The sequence below is a fragment of the Peromyscus maniculatus genome, chromosome 5 (genome assembly GCF_049852395.1).
Source record: "Peromyscus maniculatus bairdii isolate BWxNUB_F1_BW_parent chromosome 5, HU_Pman_BW_mat_3.1, whole genome shotgun sequence".
Classification (NCBI taxonomy): Eukaryota; Metazoa; Chordata; class Mammalia; order Rodentia; family Cricetidae; genus Peromyscus; species Peromyscus maniculatus.
This window is the reverse complement of record NC_134856.1, coordinates 115,799,989-115,817,886: the sequence shown is the minus strand read 5'-3', so window position 1 is coordinate 115,817,886 and position 17,898 is coordinate 115,799,989. Positions and strand designations below refer to the sequence as shown.

Sequence of the window (17,898 nt, the reverse complement as noted above, 5' to 3'; positions counted from 1 at the left end):
CAACCAGAAATCTGCCCCTCCTCTGTCTCTGATAGGTCTCTCTGCTTCTACTGTCCCTCGGGTAACATCTGGTGACCTGAGACTATCTTCAGCAAGAATCTCATTTAGTTAGATCAACCAGAGCCCCGCTTCATGTGATCTGTTAGTTTCTATCCACCAGCCCTACCCTGCTACTTGGCTCTTACTTTCCTCTTGCTCAGGCTGTAAGTGAACTTAATTCCAGTCACTCCACCTGTCACGTGGTCTTGAATAGTCTTTCACACTGTACTGCTATCATTTGGGTATTGAATGTCCCCCAAAGGCCCATGCATTAAAGGCACCGTTCTCAGCTTGACACTATGGGGAAGTGCTGGAAAATTCTAGAGACGGCATCTTAAAGGGAGGTCTTTAGGTCATTGGGGGTGCACCCTTGAAAGGGACAGTAGAACCTCAGCTCTTAACACATTCTCATTTGCTCCCTAGCCATGAGGTGAGCAGTTTTGCTTTGTCACACATTCCCTGTTGCTTCACAATCCCAAAATAATGGGGCCAATCAAGTATGACTCGGCCATCACAGAAAACTGTGACCCCAAATCTTTTCTCTTGATAAGCCCATGTTCTGGAGTATTTGTCATAATGACCAACAGCTGATGAGTATAATACCATGTTTTAATTGTCAGCAGGTATTTCTGCCTTAGGAAGACTAATTCTATCAGATTATCACAGTTTGGGGTCACAGACTACTTCCTTCACACATGGATTTCTGTCTCTGGAATGCTAGGATAAAAGATGTGAGTGCCACCATTTTCTAGCCTCTGTATCTAGTGGCTGTTCTGTCTCTGACCCCAGGTAAATTTATTAGGGTACACAATATTTTGGGGGACACAATACCACCACAAACCAAGCCATACTTGGGGCTGAGGAGGCTCACACAGCAAAGCCCTGAACTGAACTGATAGGATGGGAATGGGGTGGAGGTGGACTCAGACGCCCCTACTAATCTCCTCCAGTCTTGACCAAAGCACATGCTACTGGCCCTTCACCTTGTCACCCCCGCCATATTGTAATGATAAGGTCAGCTGTGGCTGTGTTTGGGGTTTTGTTTGTCTTCATGTGTTTGTTTTCAGATTTCCATCTGTGTTATAGTAATGTACAGTTCTCCAGGACAAAATTAAACAGTGTTACAGCAAGAATTCTATATAGGAGCTCTTTTTTCATTTTTTTTTTCTTATTCCAGACTAAAGAGTTTTAGCTATAACTGTTAGAATAGGGACCATGGGGCCCAGACATTAATATGTCATAATAATTACAGCAGTGTTTTTGAATCTCCAAAGACTTCAAGTAGACAATGACAGTGTCAGTTGAGAACGCCTGCTTTCTCAGTTGTGTGATTAGAGATCTATTCATATCACAACATATGCTCATAGCAGATGCACAGTCCATTCTGGTGTCCATTTCTGACTTCAGAGACACACACACAAAAAAAAAAAAAAGGTAGAGAAAGTGCCCTGAAGTACTCGGACAACTGATCAGAAAGCCCTATGCTACTTGCTTCAGTGAGACACAGGAGAAGGGTACGAGATGCCCAGAACCTTTGAAACCCAATGACTCGGCCAAGGACCTGGGTTCAGTTCCGAGGACCCACATGGGCAGCTCGCAACTGACTGCATGTAACTCCAGTCCACGGGCTCCAGTGGGCATCAGCATGCACATGCACATATGTACACACAAACACACACATACACACATGTCTTAGTCAGGGTTCCTATTGCTGTGATGAAACACCATGACCATAAGGCAAATTGGGGAGGAAAGGGTTTATTCAGCTTATCCTTCAGCATTGCTATTCATCACTGAATGAAGGCAGGGCAGGAACTCAAACAGGGCAGAAACCTGGAGGCAGAAGCTGATGCAGAGGCCATGGAGGGGCGCTGCTTATTGACTTGCTTCCCATGGCTTGCTCAGCCTGCTTTCTTATAGAACCCAGGGCCAGCAATCCAGGGATGGCACCAATCACTATGGGCTGGGCTCTCTCCATTGATGCTGAAATTAAAGATGCTGATTAATACCAACCCATTAATAGCAGATGATTTCAATATCCCTTTTCTGCAATAAATAGGTCATCTAACAAAAATTAAACAGAAAAACAGAATTACATGACATCATGCATCAAATGGACTTAACAGATGTCTACAGAAAATTCTATCCAAATACCAAAGAATACACATTCTACTCATCAGCACATGGAAGTTTCTCTAATATAGACCATATCTTGAGACACATAAGGAGATGAAAGACCTCTGCAATGAAAACATTAAATCTCTAATGAAAGAAATAAACAAAGGCTAGAAAATAGAAAGACATCCCATGCTCATAGATTGGTAGAATTAATATTGTAAATATGACTATTCTTCCAAAATCCAACTATAGATCCAATGATATTGCAATCAAAATCCCCATCTCATTCCTCACAGCAATAGAAGAAAAAAAATCTTAAAATTCACCTGGAAGTAAAAAAGACCCTAGATAATCAAAACAATCCTAAATAAAAAGAACAATGCTGAGAAGATTGCCATTCCAGACCTCAAATTATATTACAGAAACAAAGTAATAAAAACAATATGGCACTGGCACAAAAAGAGACATGTAGACCAATGGAACAAAATCAAAGCCTCAAACATGAATATAGGTAACTATGACCATTTAATATTTGACAAAGATGCCAAAAGCACACACAGTAGAAAAGATAGCATCTTCAGCAAATGGTGCTGGAAAAACTGGTTGTCCATATGTAGAACAAAATTATACTTGTGTCTTTCACCTTACACAAAAAACTAACTCCAAATGGATAAAGACCTAAATGTGAAACCTGACACACTGAAACCACTAGAAAACATAGGCAGTACCCTACATTATAGGTATAGGAACAGACTTTCTGAATAGGACCCCATTTGCCAGGAATTGAGTCCAATAATTGACAACTGGGACTTCACAAAACTAAAAAGCTCTGGACAGTTAAAAAAAATTGAGTAATGGGGAAGCCCACAGGATGGAAGATAATTTTTCCAGATACATGTCTGACAGATTAATATCCACAATATATAAAGAACTCAAAAAACAAAAAATAAAAAGTGACCCATTCAAAAAATTGGCTTGGGATCTAAACAGAGAGTTTTCAGAAGATGAGATCAAAGTCTTTAAGCAATATCTAAGAAAATGTTCATCATCCCTAGCAATTAGGGAAATGAAAATCAAAGCAACTTTGAGATTGCATATTACTACAATCAGAATGGCAAAGATCAGCAAAATGATGGGGAAAAAATGCTGGAGAGGGTCATCAATCCCCAGTAAAACACACACACACACACACACACACACACACACACACACACACACACACACACACGAAAGGAAAGAAGGAAGAAAGAGAGGGAGGGAGGGAGGAAAAAAGTGTGGTACCTGTGTTGAACTTGTGTAGACTTCTTTCCCATCTTTGTTCCCTCAGCAATGCAGTTTGACTATTGACAAGGCATTCCCATTGTTTTTAGTCATCAGGAGATGATTTAAAGATTGCAGAGTCAGCTGAGATACTGTGTCTGTCTAAAACACCCGATGATCTAATAAAGAATTGAATGGCCAATTTAAAACGAACAAAAAACAAGATCACAGAGTCAACCATAGAGTCTATGGAAATATTACCTCTTTTTATATGTGGGGCTTATGCAGCCATGGATTTTCATATCCAGTGGGGGGTTCTTGAAACCAATCTCCAGTAACTATTTGGGGATGGCTGTACTATAGAACTCAGCCATTGAACATGTAGGTGCAGGCACCCAAGAAAAAAACAAGGTATCTGCACACACAAGCAAATTCAGGTGCCCAAATGTACATGAGGCTCACAACAACTCTATGGAAACAGCCCACACTGTGAATAACCCAAGTGTTTTCAACAGATGGACTGATAAACAGTGATGTGCTATCCACATGGTGGCAGCTAGCCAGCAATAAAAAGCCACTGGCATATGCAAGATCATGGGCAACTCCCAAATCACAATACTGAGTGGGAGTCAGACAAAAGAGGACGCATGCTGTGTTACCCATTTGTGGAAAGCTAGACAATGCAAACTCATCTATAGTGACAGAAAGCACATTTGTGGTCACCTGGTCAGTGAAGATCACTAAGGGGCATGAGAAAAACTTCCGTGGTGATAGGCACATTCGCCATTTCCATTGTGGTCAGAATTTCACAGGTATCTACACATGCCAACATCATCAAACTGTACACTGGAAATACATACAGTTTATTGACTGTCAGAAGAGTGCAATCTTTCAAATGCTGTCATTGTGCAGTTCTGAGGCCCTTGCAAGTAGCTTGGCCTTTCCTAAGTAGCTAAAGAGGCCACACCACCAACCATCTCCCCTTATCTGATAGTCATATTACAGAGGACCATGTACCAGACAACCAGGGACAGACAGACCCTAAGCCATTAAATCTAAAGCTGTTTGAACTGGCTTGGCTGGATCCTGACAGCCCTGCCTTGCCTGTTCTTTCCTATAGAATCCAGAACTAGTGCATGTCCAGTCTGGTTCTGACATCCTGGTCTGTGGACCCACCTGTACTTCCCTGAGGGGCTCTGCCATTGCAGCCTTCTGCTTCTCTTTAGGGGGCTTTCCTCATATCTCCCCAAAGTCATTGAGTTAAAATATCTAATGGACTGAGGGTACAGGCTTGCCTAGCATGTGTGAGGCCCTGAGCTCAATCCCCTGCACTGAAAAAAAAAAAAAAAAAGTTAAAGCATAGACAATTGTGCCTCTATAATGTTGCTATTTTGGGGGGTGGGGTAAGTAAAAAGAAATATAAAGATGGCTTGAATTTAGCCTCTTGTTGCTTTTGCAGTGCTGGGAGTGGAGGTCAGGCAAGTCCTCTGTCACTGGGCTGCACCTTCAACATTTTATAAGAGAGGAGGAAAAGGAAGTAGAGAACTGTCTCCTTCCCCTGGCTGGGGACAGGTGATGATGTGTAAACCATCTGCTGAGTCTTGTCCCTAGATCATCAGCCACACCAAGGAGCCTTTACACTCAACATCTCCAAGCCTCATTGAGTGGATGGGAAAGGAGAGTATCATTGCACAGAAAGCACGTCTCTGCATAGAAAATGATCAAAACAAAAACCCAGGCAGACAGAACAGAACCAGTATGCAAAAGGAGAAAGCAGCTGTGGCCACATGTGCAGAAATTATATAAATGACAGACTCCAAACCATCAATGCAAGGCCCACTAAAGGTCGGACCACCAGAGCATGTCTATCAGAACAGAGGAGCCTTTCCTCTTGGATGAGATTTGGGAAACAGACTGGTTCACATAATGATAGTCACACCAAGCAAAGGCCAGAGCTATTTGGCTATGAACAAAGGTACAGGTGACTCATCCACACCCACCACAGACACAAGGACAGTTTTCAACCTGATGCCTCCCACCCCTAGTGGCAGTTCAAAGCAGTCCTCTTTCTTCTTGCCTTTCATACCCTTGCTGCATGCAGCATCCCAAGACCACCTCTTCCCAGCATATGTTGACTGTGACACTGACTTCTGGTCCCATCCATCCTTGCCTGCCAGCTGTAAACACAGCAGCTGTAGGAAGGTTCTGCTTAGTTGCAGCATGGCACACCAAACTCCAAGTCACCTAGAGGATGAGAGGGCTTTGTCTGCCTTTTCAAACCTCCTTGCCCATCTGTGGTGATCACACTATGAAACAGGCTCTCGGGGGTTCTTATCCATACCTCCAAATATTGATTCTTTAAGAACTAATGACCAAATGACCAAATCTGCTAAAGGACTTATGGCCAAAGCCAATTTGCTAACATATTTGCTGAATGGGACTTTGAAATGATTGACTTGGGTCAACAAGAAAAGACCAGGAACTTGAGATGGAGGTAAATATTGGGATAATAAACAGAGACTTTGCCCTGGGAATCACAACATCCTCTATGTAGATCTAGTGAATTGTGTTAGCAATTGGTCCAAGAATTTGGGGATCCCTGGTCTTCACCACTGCCCTCTTGACCTATTACCCAGAAGCTGTGGTGCCCCTCACTCCTCTGGTGTTGTTCATTAGAAGTCCACTAGCCCCTGGGTTGGAGGTCAAGACTGCTGGTCTCCAAGGTGGCTGGGAGTGGGGGACAAAGTATCCATTTTCTTGGTGTCTGAAGGGTCCATACAGCAACCTCATGCTCTTGACAAATAAACCCCGGGGAGGAATTGGATTATGGGCTGGAAAGAGGGCAGCTTTCCAGAACCCTTGAATCTTTTATAGCTCCCAGTGGTGAAATAGCTTACTCCTGGTTGCTCTACCCTCTGCCTCCCTCAATTACAATCTTATTATGACAAGGGATCACCAGGCTGTTAATGATTTATTTTGAAATGTACTCTTTGTCTTCCTTCTCAAGGATCAGATCTGCTCAAGGCTTACTTGGAACACTGCCATGTTCTCAAGAAGCCAGGGGGAACTTTGTCACTCAGCCATGGATTCTAATTTGACTATTACAAAATGAACTGGCAGCCGGGCGGTGGTGGCGCACGCCTTTAATCCCAGCACTCGGGAGGCAGAGCCAGGCGGATCTCTGTGAGTTCGAGGCCAGCCTGGGCTACCAAGTGAGTTCCAGGAAAAGGCGCAAAGCTACACAGAGAAACCCTGTCTCGAAAAACCAAAAAAAAACAAAAAAACAAAAACAAAATGAACTGGCTCTCTGTGACCTGGGCTGCATAGAGACCAATCCATCTTCTGCTCCAGGCTTCAGAACCTCAGCAAGGATGTGGTACATAGCCTGTACCACCCTCCTCAAGTTTCTGTGGAGACCTGAGGAATATGCTTTGTTGATCATTTTCCTGGCACATGAAACAGACTTTCCATGTTCCAGCACCAAGCTTTCATTGGTTTTATCTCCTCCCCATTCCCTTTAGCGGCTCCCTTCCCTCCGCATTCCAGTTCCATATCTTCCCAGGGCTCCTTTCTCTCCAAAAGGAGAATTGGCTCTGCTTCAAGGCTGTCATCAAAAATGCTTGTCTCTGATCTCTCCTTCAAAAGTTTTGTAGGACTAACATGGACTAATGAAAGACCTCGAGAAATGAATATGTACTTTAAGTCAGGAAATGAGGAAGAATGCCTCTGGCCCAACCTGTCTGCCATACCTCATCTTGTCAGTTTCAGGCGCTTTCCATGAGGACCCTTCCAAGCAGTAAGAAATCGGTTTGTGTTTCTCATAAAAGCTAAACAAGAAACAAAAGCATCCATGGTAACAATCCATCTGGGCAAATCTACCCTGGAGAGCATGTTGAACTCAGCACTTTTGAAATGCAGGTGTCAAAAGCCAGCTGTTTTCCCAGCCCCTTTCGTGGCCCTGAGCAGTTTGGAGTAGGGGAGCAAAGTTCAAGAACAAACAGAGACAACACTGGTATTGACCTTCATTCCCATCACAGATAAGTGAGGGCAATGCCTTTGCTGTACGTGGGCAATGCAGGGACCCAGCTGAGCTCTAGTGCTAGGTCAGATGCTCACAGAAATGCCTGGGGGATATCAGAACAAAGCCCGATGTTAGTCGAAGTTCCCCCAGACCACAGGATCTTATGACTCTTACATTAGGTCTCGTCCCCAGCAGTCCTAGACCCCCCTCATCCTGCATGGTCACACGACACACACTGAGATGGCAGCCTTAGATGTTTCTCCTTTGAGCTATTTTTGCTTTTTGCATTTTATGGATTCCATTAACATCCCATGTGCCAGATCACACTGGGTCTCTACTATTCTAAAAATCAGGAAGAATTCCCTTTAAAGTCAGTGAGAATCTGGCCGTCTCATATGTAGCCACGTAGCTTGCATCCTCTTGCAGCTTAGAGCCACATTCAGGTTTTCTGCCTGGACATAACAAGACAGAACAGGCTCCAGAGAGTGGTCATGTGCCAGGAAAGCACCAGCAGGGCTGGGCTGCAGAGAAGTTGCTGAAGTAAACAGCTCTCATCTGGGTGAGGGAGATGTGGTGTTCCCAGGCAAGGGGCGCGCTAACAAAGCCCAAGAAGAAATAAGGGAAGTCGGAGGGCAGCCTGGTGGTAGCTGGCATGTGGTATAAGAGGCACAGATGTCTATGCACAGTGACCGCCAGCCTCCCTTTGATGGCTGTAGGAAATCTGGCATCCATATTTACTGTTGCCACTGCTAATCTTCATATTTTCAATACGGTCTGACATTTCAAATTTGTAAATCTATCTTAATATCAAGCATGTCAGAGTGACAATACCAACTAGCCCTTAACGCCATCCTCCCTCATGCATAAGAGTTATGAGCAAGAATATGTGTCTTCCAGTGTTTGTGGACTCAGGGCAAGTGCATGAGCCAAGATTAGGGTGCTGTGGTTGTCGCAATATGTATCTGGATATATGTGATGGAAAACCCACAGAGAATAGCTTGGGCTCCTTCTTGGGAAGTTAGTATTCATTATAAGTTACTCATTGACGCGTTCAGAATGTATTAGAAGATACTGTCATTAACCACGCAATCTGTTATGGTTGGGGTCGGGTTTGTTCCGCTGAAGACTCATTTGTAGAATCTCAATACTCAGTGTGAAGATCTGAGAGCTGAGACTTGGTGGGAGGATGTTGGCTCACTGGGCATTTTGCTCTTAGGATTATTTTAGTTCTCTTGGGACCCATCTCTGGCCTCCTGTCTTACTACATGATCTCTTTTTCCCATATGCTCATGATGTCATTCACCATGCTGTGACACAGCCAGGCAAGCCCTCTCCAGAAAAATTGCCACTACTTCCAAAATGGAAAATTAAATGAACCTCTCCTTTTATGTCAGTCTCTGGTATTTCATTATAAAGCAGAAGATAAACTAATACATGACCCAACAAGCCATGAGAAGAACAGGGGTTGTTGCTTGAGTCTCCGTGACAGCAAGAATAAGAATATACTTGCCCCCAGGACGCTTCCCCTCTCCCTCTCTCTTTTCACTTTCCTGCAGAAGACTCCATCCTCACAGTGGTGGAGTTTCTGCCTCAAGGCAAGAGATGTGGAGTCTCACATCCTACTGTTCTGACCTCCACAAAGGGACTTCACTGGCAATTTAGAGCACTCTGGAGACTGTCTGTACAGACGCAGTGTGCTCATATGCTCACTTGGACCTGTGGCCATACCACCCATCCACAATACTAGTTACTTGTAATGCTCTGGGAGCCCAGCAATGCCCAAACTGCAGGATTGGAGCAGAGGGGCGGCCCTGGTAGAAGGAAGGAAGAAGCACATGTCAGTCCTATAGACAGATGCCCAGGCGGGTTCAGAAAGTTCTCTCTAGGGGTTCAGTGGGTAAGTGCTCTTGCTGTGCAAGCATGAGGAACTGAGTTTGGATTCCCAGCACTGTGGGAAGTTTGGGGTTTTTGTTGGTTGGTTGGTTGGTTGTTTGGTTGGTTGGTTGGTTGGTTGGTTTGGATTCGGGTTTCTAAAGGGCTGGGTTTGGGGACACACACACACACACACACACACACACACACACACACACACACAAGCTTGTAACCACAGCAGTGTGGAGGGCAGAGACAAGATGATCATTTGTGCTTGCTAGCTAGCTAACCAGTCAAAATCGGCTCTAAGGTTAAAAGACCCAATCTCAAGGGATATGGCCAAGAATGATGGAGTAGGTATACCCAATACGCTACACACACACTAAACATACATACACCCACCCACCCCCACCCCCTACACATACAAATACTACACACACACTACATACTTATACACTACGCACATACTACACATACACACATATATACTATACACACACTATATATTCACATACAACTTGCACATATATACAACACACACACACGCACACACACACACTCCTTATACATATGTCTCTCCTCTTCACCTGGAATATGCCCATTTTTCTGTAAGGGTGTACCTTAAAAAAAAAAGCCCCGATCCCTTGTAGATCCAGAACCCTACAGACTAGCTCCTGAGCATCCATTTTTGAATCATTTCTCGTTGATCCAGCCCCACTCCCCAGATGTAATGTAACTGTGTGTGCACTCTAATTTTCAGCCCCATGGCGGCCAAGTGGCAAGTGCTCAATAGGTGTTTCTTTAATAATGCACCAAAGAAGCATGAATAATAAACGCTGGTACAGCAGTAGAAGAGAAAAGGCCACACATACTCCAGCAACCATAAGGCAGCTCCAGGGGCCTCTTGAGGAGGTCCCAAGGGCGGCACTGCTTGTCAGCTCAGAGCAACCATCAAAAGGGGAAAATTCACTCCATTTAATGTTTAATATAGAGAATTTTTACATATTTTAAGATTTTCATTGAAAATGTTTTGATTCCTAAAAATACCTATTGCTCTAATTTCTATACAAAGTGCTTTCTGGGCCTTCAGCTTATTTTTAGTGAAGGGAGGTAGCAGTGTCTAGCACACAACAGTCATGGGGCAGAGATGCTGCCAGACATCCAGCCTCAGACTGTTGATGTACTCAGACTGCAGAGAAGCCTGTGGCCCAAGTGAAGCAAGGCCGTACATGCTCAAATATATCATCCCTGCCCTTGGAAACAAAGGAGAGGCGTTCTTCCTCAAGATAAGTGGTTGACAGTCTTCCAGAAGCTTCATTAGAGAGGATGAGAGGTGAATTAATTGGAGTTTTTATATTCCAAATACAGGATCTGAGTGTTTTACTCCAATTTCTGTTGCTATCTTGCAGAACCTGTGACTGGGCAATTGATAAAGAAAAGAGATTCTCTTGGGCTCATGCATCTAAAAATTCAAAACCATGGTGCCATCAGATGCTCAACTTTTGGTGAGGCCCTCGTCATGGAAAAGGTGAAGAATATAGTGGAAGCTTCATATGTCAGAATAATGGGTGAATAGTGAGTAAAATTTAGAAGAGGGAGTAAAACCCCCAAGAGAGCCAGTGCCTCAAGAAAAACAACATTAATTCATCTATAAGGCCAGATCCCCTTCACAATGAACACCTCCTAAGGTCCCACCATCTCTTCACAGCATTGTACAGAGGACCAGACATCAACATGAGTTTTGGGGGGAGACAAACATATTCAGGTGGTAGTGACTACCTCTAACCAACTCAAGCAAAATGAAACAGATGAAAAAGAATACAGTGAAGGCCAACGCAGGCAAGCAAGAAGTTTGGCAGATCACGGAACCCAGTCAACAAGGACTCACTGACCAGACACCTGGAGTCCAGAGTTCCTGGCATGGATTGTCCTTCCCTGTAACACTTCAATCATGATGGCAAATCCGAGATGAGAACCCAGGAGCCCAGGCAGAGGTACACTGTAGCTGGAGAGCTTCTCTCCGGGACCTGGCAGTCCGACAGCCCCCTTATAAAATAAACACACAGACGCTTATATTATTTAAACTGTATGGCCTAATGGCTCAGGCTTCTTGTTAACTGTTCTTATATCTTAAATTAACCCATTTCTATAAATCTGTACCTTGCCACGTGACTCATGGCTTACCGGCATCTTCACATGCTGTTTGTCATGGTGGTGGCTGGCAGTGTCTCCCTCCGCCTTCCTAATCTCTCAATTCTCCTCTCTGTTAGTCCCGCCTATACTTCCTGCCTGGCCACTGGCCAATCAGTGTTTTATTTATTGACCAATCAGAGCAACACATTTGACTTACAGACCATCCCACAGCATTACATGCTTTCTCCTTGGCCAGGCAAGGGCAGAGCCTATAGTTGGCATACTCACAGCCTCAGCACATGAGGTGGAGGGAACACAGGCTCTGAAGAATAAGGAGGAAGAGCTGTTGATTGTAGATTGAAAAACGTCTGCCAACCCAGATATCAGGTAAGAGAGATATCAAGGGGAGAGCTCGGTGGCTTTATGGAGGGCAGGTTATTGGTATAACTACAGCAAAGGGCCAATGGGAATGGGTACAAGATTGTTTAAGAGGAGTAGACGAGGGCCAGCCACAAAGCATCTTCTGGGCCACACCACAGTGTGTACCTTGTCCAAGCAACCTGAGGGACCACTGAGCGGTTGATGACAGGGAGTAAAATGATGAGATAGGCATTTCTCAAAGGTCACCTGACAGAATCAGAGTTGGCTGGGAGGTAGACAGACCTAGTAAAGAGCTACTGTGGGACTCAGGGCATGAGTGACCAGGGCCTGGGCAAATGGCAAGAACTATTGAAGGAGGAACCGTAGGACTTGATGGCTAAACATGGTATCACTGAAAAACATAGCTCTTCTTCCAAAGGAAATAAGTCATGGTTTATCCTGAGCCAAAGATGAAACTGTAGCATGGGACACTGATTCTGGTCCCCCTGAATGGTATGTTCCATTAAGGAAGAAGTCACTTCAACTTTCATGGTCATAGAATGAAAGAAAGTCACAAATCAATGAATGTACCAAATTGCTTGGTGGGGGCATCAGGTAGGTGGGGTTACAACATAGCAGCAGGGATTTCTTCTGCAGGTTTCTGGTGCCATTCTGGGGCATTCTTAACTTGGGTTCGGTGGCAGCTAGTGGTCTGCTAAATTTACAGTGCATTCCAAAAGTTTTACTTGTCCTCACGAAGATGTTAGGTCAGATTCATAAGTTGGTAGTAAAGGACCATTAAGAGGACTAAAAATAGGTAAACATATTTGGCTCCATGTACAACTTTCCAACTTCCATTAATTGTGAATTCTTAGCCAGTTAGTTCGCAGGACCTTCTGTACAGATGCAGTTTCTTCTAGGAACTACAGTCCACTATGGGAAATAGGAGAAATGGGGCTTCCTAAGGTAATCAAAAGACTTCTACCTTGATGACTAAGCATGTGTGGGTTTGAAAAAAGATGGAGTCTGAGTAAAAGCTGAGCTCAATTTGGGACCTGTCAAGTCTGGGGTTCTAATGAAGTCTTAATACCCTGAATCCTACACACCCACATTTAAGCAACAGCAAAATAACAACACCATCTCTTATTCATTGTAAACATTTAATGACAATTCCCCTCGTTAAAGAGTCATTGTCCAGTAAAGACAAATTAACCAAGACATACAGTACAGGGAGATAATATGCTGTTACATAAATGTAAGTATAGTGTGATTGCTTATGTAAACTTTCTCTTTTACTATCTGACTTAAAGCCAGCATTGGGCAGAAAACAGAGATGGATTATAATTATTATTATTATACTGCTGAGCTCATTTTCTTGGGATCCCCAAACAGAACATTTTCAACTTTACAAATATCTTTAAATTGTGAAAATATGGGATTATTTTTAATTTTCTTCTACAGTTCCATTTAATTTAGTTCTATCAAATAAGTATATTTATTTTTAAACATGTACATATCTGTAGAAATGTATGTATATGTCACATTGCTGACCATGAACTCATGGAGAAGAGTCTGCAAATAGTGATAATAAAACAAAGATGTGGGCTGAAACAAAGAGCCCTTCCAGCTGCCTGCACGCAGGAGCAGAGCTTATCTTAGTGTGTGGATGGCTTGCTCCTGTCTAACTGGAAGAATACATTTTGATGCCAGCTATGAAAACAGAGCTGCTAGATGCTTCCCTGGGACCTTGCTAGGGTGGTTATTTTTCTGTGTCAACTTGACTAAATTACAGTATCCAGACATTGGATTGTAAGAGCCAGAGGTGATTAATGGTTCTGAGAACTGCATCTTCCAGACACAACAGGACTTATGAACATAAGAAGGAACAGAGACTGTGACAGCATGCCAAAGTCTGCATGGGTTCAAACCAGACAAAATACCAGCACTGAGAAGGGGGACGTGGACACACAAAGTCCCACCCCTAACCAAGAAGCTATGTGCAATCGATAACTGTTGGATAAGGGAAAATCAGTTTTCTCCAATGGAATGTCACGGGTGTGTCAATCATGTTCATGCCCAGGAGCAGTTGGCCAACACAAAATGGACCCCCCGGTTTTTGTGTGCACTTTTGAGTGTGTTTTGGTAGGGTTTTATTGTCCTATTAATTTTTTTAGTTTGATTTTCAATTTTTTGTTGTTTTTTTTCTGCTTTTAGTTTAAAGAGAGAGAAAGAACATGAAATTGTGTGGGTAGCAAGGTGGGGAAGATCTGGAAGGAGTTCGGGGAAAAAATTAAATAATTTCTCTCTCTCTCTCTCTCTCTCTCTCTCTCTCTCTCTCTCTCTCTCTCTCTCTCTCTCTCTCCCTCTCTCTCTCTCTCATCACCCCCCCCCCAGTTGGTTCTACTTCTCTAGAGAACACTGACCAAAGCATTCAAGTTCTTTCCAGCAATTTTGTCCAGGCATTTGCCCCTAAGACCTGCAGCCATTTCCATCACCTTAATCCCAGCAGTTTGTGGAACCTGCCATCTGTAGTGCAGACGGAAAGGTGGACACAGGCAGACAGCAACAACTGATGGTGTGTGGCTCTCTTAGAGCCTTCTCTACTTGATGTGCCAACCACAGTCTGCAAAATACAAGCTTCAAACAATGCTGCACTTAATTTGGAAAAATTGCAGGGAAAGACCTCACCAAAAAGTCGAATCAAACCCAAACCATATGTAGCACCCCTGAAAGAGACCATTCAGTATGTCAGCCCCCAACATAGTCATAAGAATTTACTAAGCACCTTGTGTCACAAGGTGGTATTGATACAATGGACTCACAGATTAATAAGGTACAGCCACCAGCAGAAGCCTGGTACATTCCCTAAGGCATTCCCTTCCTTGGTCAATTCCATAGGTGGTGTCCCACACCTAGTTTGGAAATCTATGACTCCTGAGAGAAACAATAACCCCTGTGTAGAGTAACTCCAATTAAACTTCTAAATATACGGTATATATATATATTAGGCTTCCACGTGTTTTTTTAAATATTCTTAGTATTATTTATCTGTCCTTTCCACTCAACCATATCCCCATTTAAGCCTTCCCCCTATTCTTGCCCTACCTCCCATTACACCGTTTTTAGGGTTTTGAAAGTAAAGACAAATTCATTAAAAGACAGATCTTTTAAGTTTTTGTGAAGGTAATGATTTTTAATTTTAGTAAAACTGGAGTATTTAGTAGAGGTTAAAAATTTCCCCTACACTGTGTAGTTGCTCTGTGACGTCACCAGATGGCAGCAGAAGGACTTCGTGACTTTTGACCATTGGCTTTGGATGGGTTGGGGGAGGGGAGACGACTCAGTCTCTGTTGTGTTTTGCTGGTGGAGAGTGGTGGATTTTCGTCTTGGCTTCAGATACGTCGAAGCAATACAGCAGGTTAAAAGTAAGTACCCTGAATGGTGGGACTGACTTTACAGCCCACTGCCAACTGAGTTGTGGGCAGGAATCGAAGAGACTGTCAGACCCGAGCTGTTGCCCCACCCCCACGCCCAGGCAGCCTTTCCTTGGTGTTCCTGAAGGGTAGTCTGAAGGCTGGTGGCCTCCTGTGTGTTCTCTGCCACTCAGGCATTAATTAGGATTTAGTTCTGTCCGCTCAGATTTTGAATACACCAAAGATCTTTGTCCTTGATTTTCTAATCTGTGCTTCAGGAACTCACAGCTGTCTGTTGAAATCCCCAGGCGGTCAGACCCAAGATGCTCCCACAGGAATCAAAACGTGCTGACCAAATCCCCTATAGGGACCTAAGTAGCTTTTTCTGAAAATGCTTCGTGCCTTCAGAGACAGGATTTTTGCCAGACCTTGTAACCAAGCTAATAATATGCCTTGAGATCATTTAAAACTATGTACTCAATTCTGTGTTATCAACCTGGTTAAGTTTAACCAGCCTTTAAAAAAACAACGTAACCAACCTTACTATCCTTTGGACTTTCCATGTAAACAGCTTTTGCAACCTAAACTAAGTGGATAGATTTAATTTTAATTTTAATTTAACTACTCTTCCATGACTCTGACCCAGAAGTGTGTGTGTGTGTGTGTGTGTGTGTGTGTGTGTGTGTGTGTGTGTGTGTGTGTGTGTTGGGGTAATTATTTGCTGAAAGCAGCCAGCAGGTTGGAAGCAATCTTAAAAAACAACAAGAATAAGTAAATAAATAAATAATGCTAGGATTCATGAGAAGTCCCATAAAAGACCACCAGACACAGATGCAATCAACAAGAACATTTGATTCTCCAGAGCAAAAATTCCAGCATGCTAGGGTCAAACCACCTGACAAAGTGGCAAAATGGAGACCCTGAGAGAAGCTCCGCAGGCAGGCTCCTTTTAAGCATGGCTAGAGGATTCCAGTTGTGGGTTAAGTGTACTTTGAAGTGATTGGGTCTAGACCCTTACTGATACAGGAATCATTTTATGATTGGCTCGTGACATAGGTGGTTGTGTCGGGGTATATTTGACTTAAAATAGCAAGAATGGTTCCTGCTTGTGGCTTGTGATTAGCTACCAGATTGGATGTACTTCCTGAGGGTCTGATTGAAGCCAGCCATGAGTCAACATAGGATGGTGGAGTAATAGGAGGGGCGCGCATGGGGGAGGGAGGGACACGGGACGGGACGATGACATAACTGGCCCTTTTAGGATCAGTCCTGTTAGAAGAGGGGATGGCCCCTTCAATAAAAACACAAATATCCTATGAATGTTGGAAACAATATTTGGATATAGGATGAGGTTTTGAGCACTATTTTGAGTCAGCTTTCACTCATAAAATCAGTTAAAGATTTTTGTTTGGAAAAAGGCTAATTCCTCATTTCTTTCCCACACCATGTTTCCTTTGATAGACAACAAATACAGAGCAAAGCCTTTGTTGCAGACAACAGGAACAGACAGACATGACACATACACACCCGACAGACAACAGGCTGCAGACCACAAATGACATACAGAAAGAAGGCACACAAAGAAGTGAAGAATTCAAATTTGGCCGCACTCTTGCTCGGAACTGCTCCAAGGGGAAGACTTGTTTTTATTCCTCAATGCAGTATCAATGAAGAAAATGGTGGGGTAACTTCATGCAACCTACCCATACCATCCCATGTACCTTAAATAGTCCCTGCATTGGCTATAATACCTAAAAAAATTATAAATACCATACAAATACTTGGTGCTTTCTATTGGTTAGGGACTAAGGAACAGAAAAATATGTGCATGTTTAGTACAGGTTCAATTTTGATTTTACAAGTATTTTTGATCTGTGGTTGGTCGGATCCATAGATGTGGAACCACAAGATGGAAACAGAATAGTAGGTCTTTATTTACTCTACTTGGAAATGCCTGCACCAATGGCCAGTAGGGTTGCTGTAGAGATGTTTCTAGCATGGGGAAAAATGAATAATAGGCTAGAAGACAACCAAAGTCCCTTCTAGACCTAGGATGCCATTGTGTATAAACAAAGCAATTGCGATATCCATCCCCCACCCCTTACAATGAGCATCCCTGAAAAGAAGGAGTTCCCACATGAGCCACAGCTCATACCAGGCAGCCTTGGGCTAGAGAAGCTGCCTCATCTGCCCCTTCCTCTGTTCCCCTCTGTGCTTCCTCCAGGGCCTTTACCTCCACAGTGACTTCACATTTACTTGAGAGTTTATTACATCAAGGCCTACCTTCTAGTCTTCCCTGAGAACTAGTCTGGTGGAAGAACATCCTTTCTCTAGGACCTTAAACACAGTAAGAGCTCAGTTATTACATAAATGTCTACCTCTGGTCCATTGTGTTTTCATGATTGGAAGTTATCTGATGGCCTGTTGCTTTCATGACCATTTCACATGTCATTGAGCTACTCCTGGTTTTCTGTAGCTCATCTGAGTGACAGGTGATCAGTCATTTGAGAAATCTTTCTTCTAGCAAAGTTGACACTTCATTTTGACCTTCCTAGACTTTGCTCAAACCTGTTTTTTCTGTGTAACTCCAGTGTCTCAGGCTGCCACTGTTACAGAAATAATTTCCTTTTCCAGTTAGAAATTACTCTGCACACTGGGAGATTAATAAAGAAAAAATTCTTT

General features: G+C 43.4%; 1 protein-coding gene and 1 long non-coding RNA gene across 6 annotated transcripts in view; one reads left to right on the top strand and one right to left on the bottom strand.

The window, feature by feature from the left end:
• Window positions 1-1,781: 1,781 nt before the first annotated feature.
• Window positions 1,782-11,724, bottom strand: LOC143273459 (uncharacterized). The gene is made up of 4 exons (XR_013051564.1): window positions 11,471-11,724; window positions 11,203-11,356; window positions 3,439-3,596; window positions 1,782-2,022 (listed from the first exon to the last, which is right to left on the bottom strand). It is a non-coding gene; the product is annotated as an uncharacterized LOC143273459 (long non-coding RNA).
• LOC102921651 (enoyl-CoA delta isomerase 2) overlaps window positions 11,698-17,898 on the top strand; it is a 35,318-nt gene continuing 29,117 nt past the window's right edge. Inside the window, exon 1 of one of the 5 annotated variants that reach the window (XM_042278343.2) lies at window positions 11,698-11,830. The gene's annotated coding sequence lies outside the window, so the exon portion shown is untranslated. Of the gene's footprint in view, window positions 11,831-15,098; window positions 15,229-17,898 lie in introns of those variants that run through there. The other 4 variants (XM_006983522.4, XM_042278344.2, XM_076573167.1 and 1 more) reach the window with 4 other exon arrangements.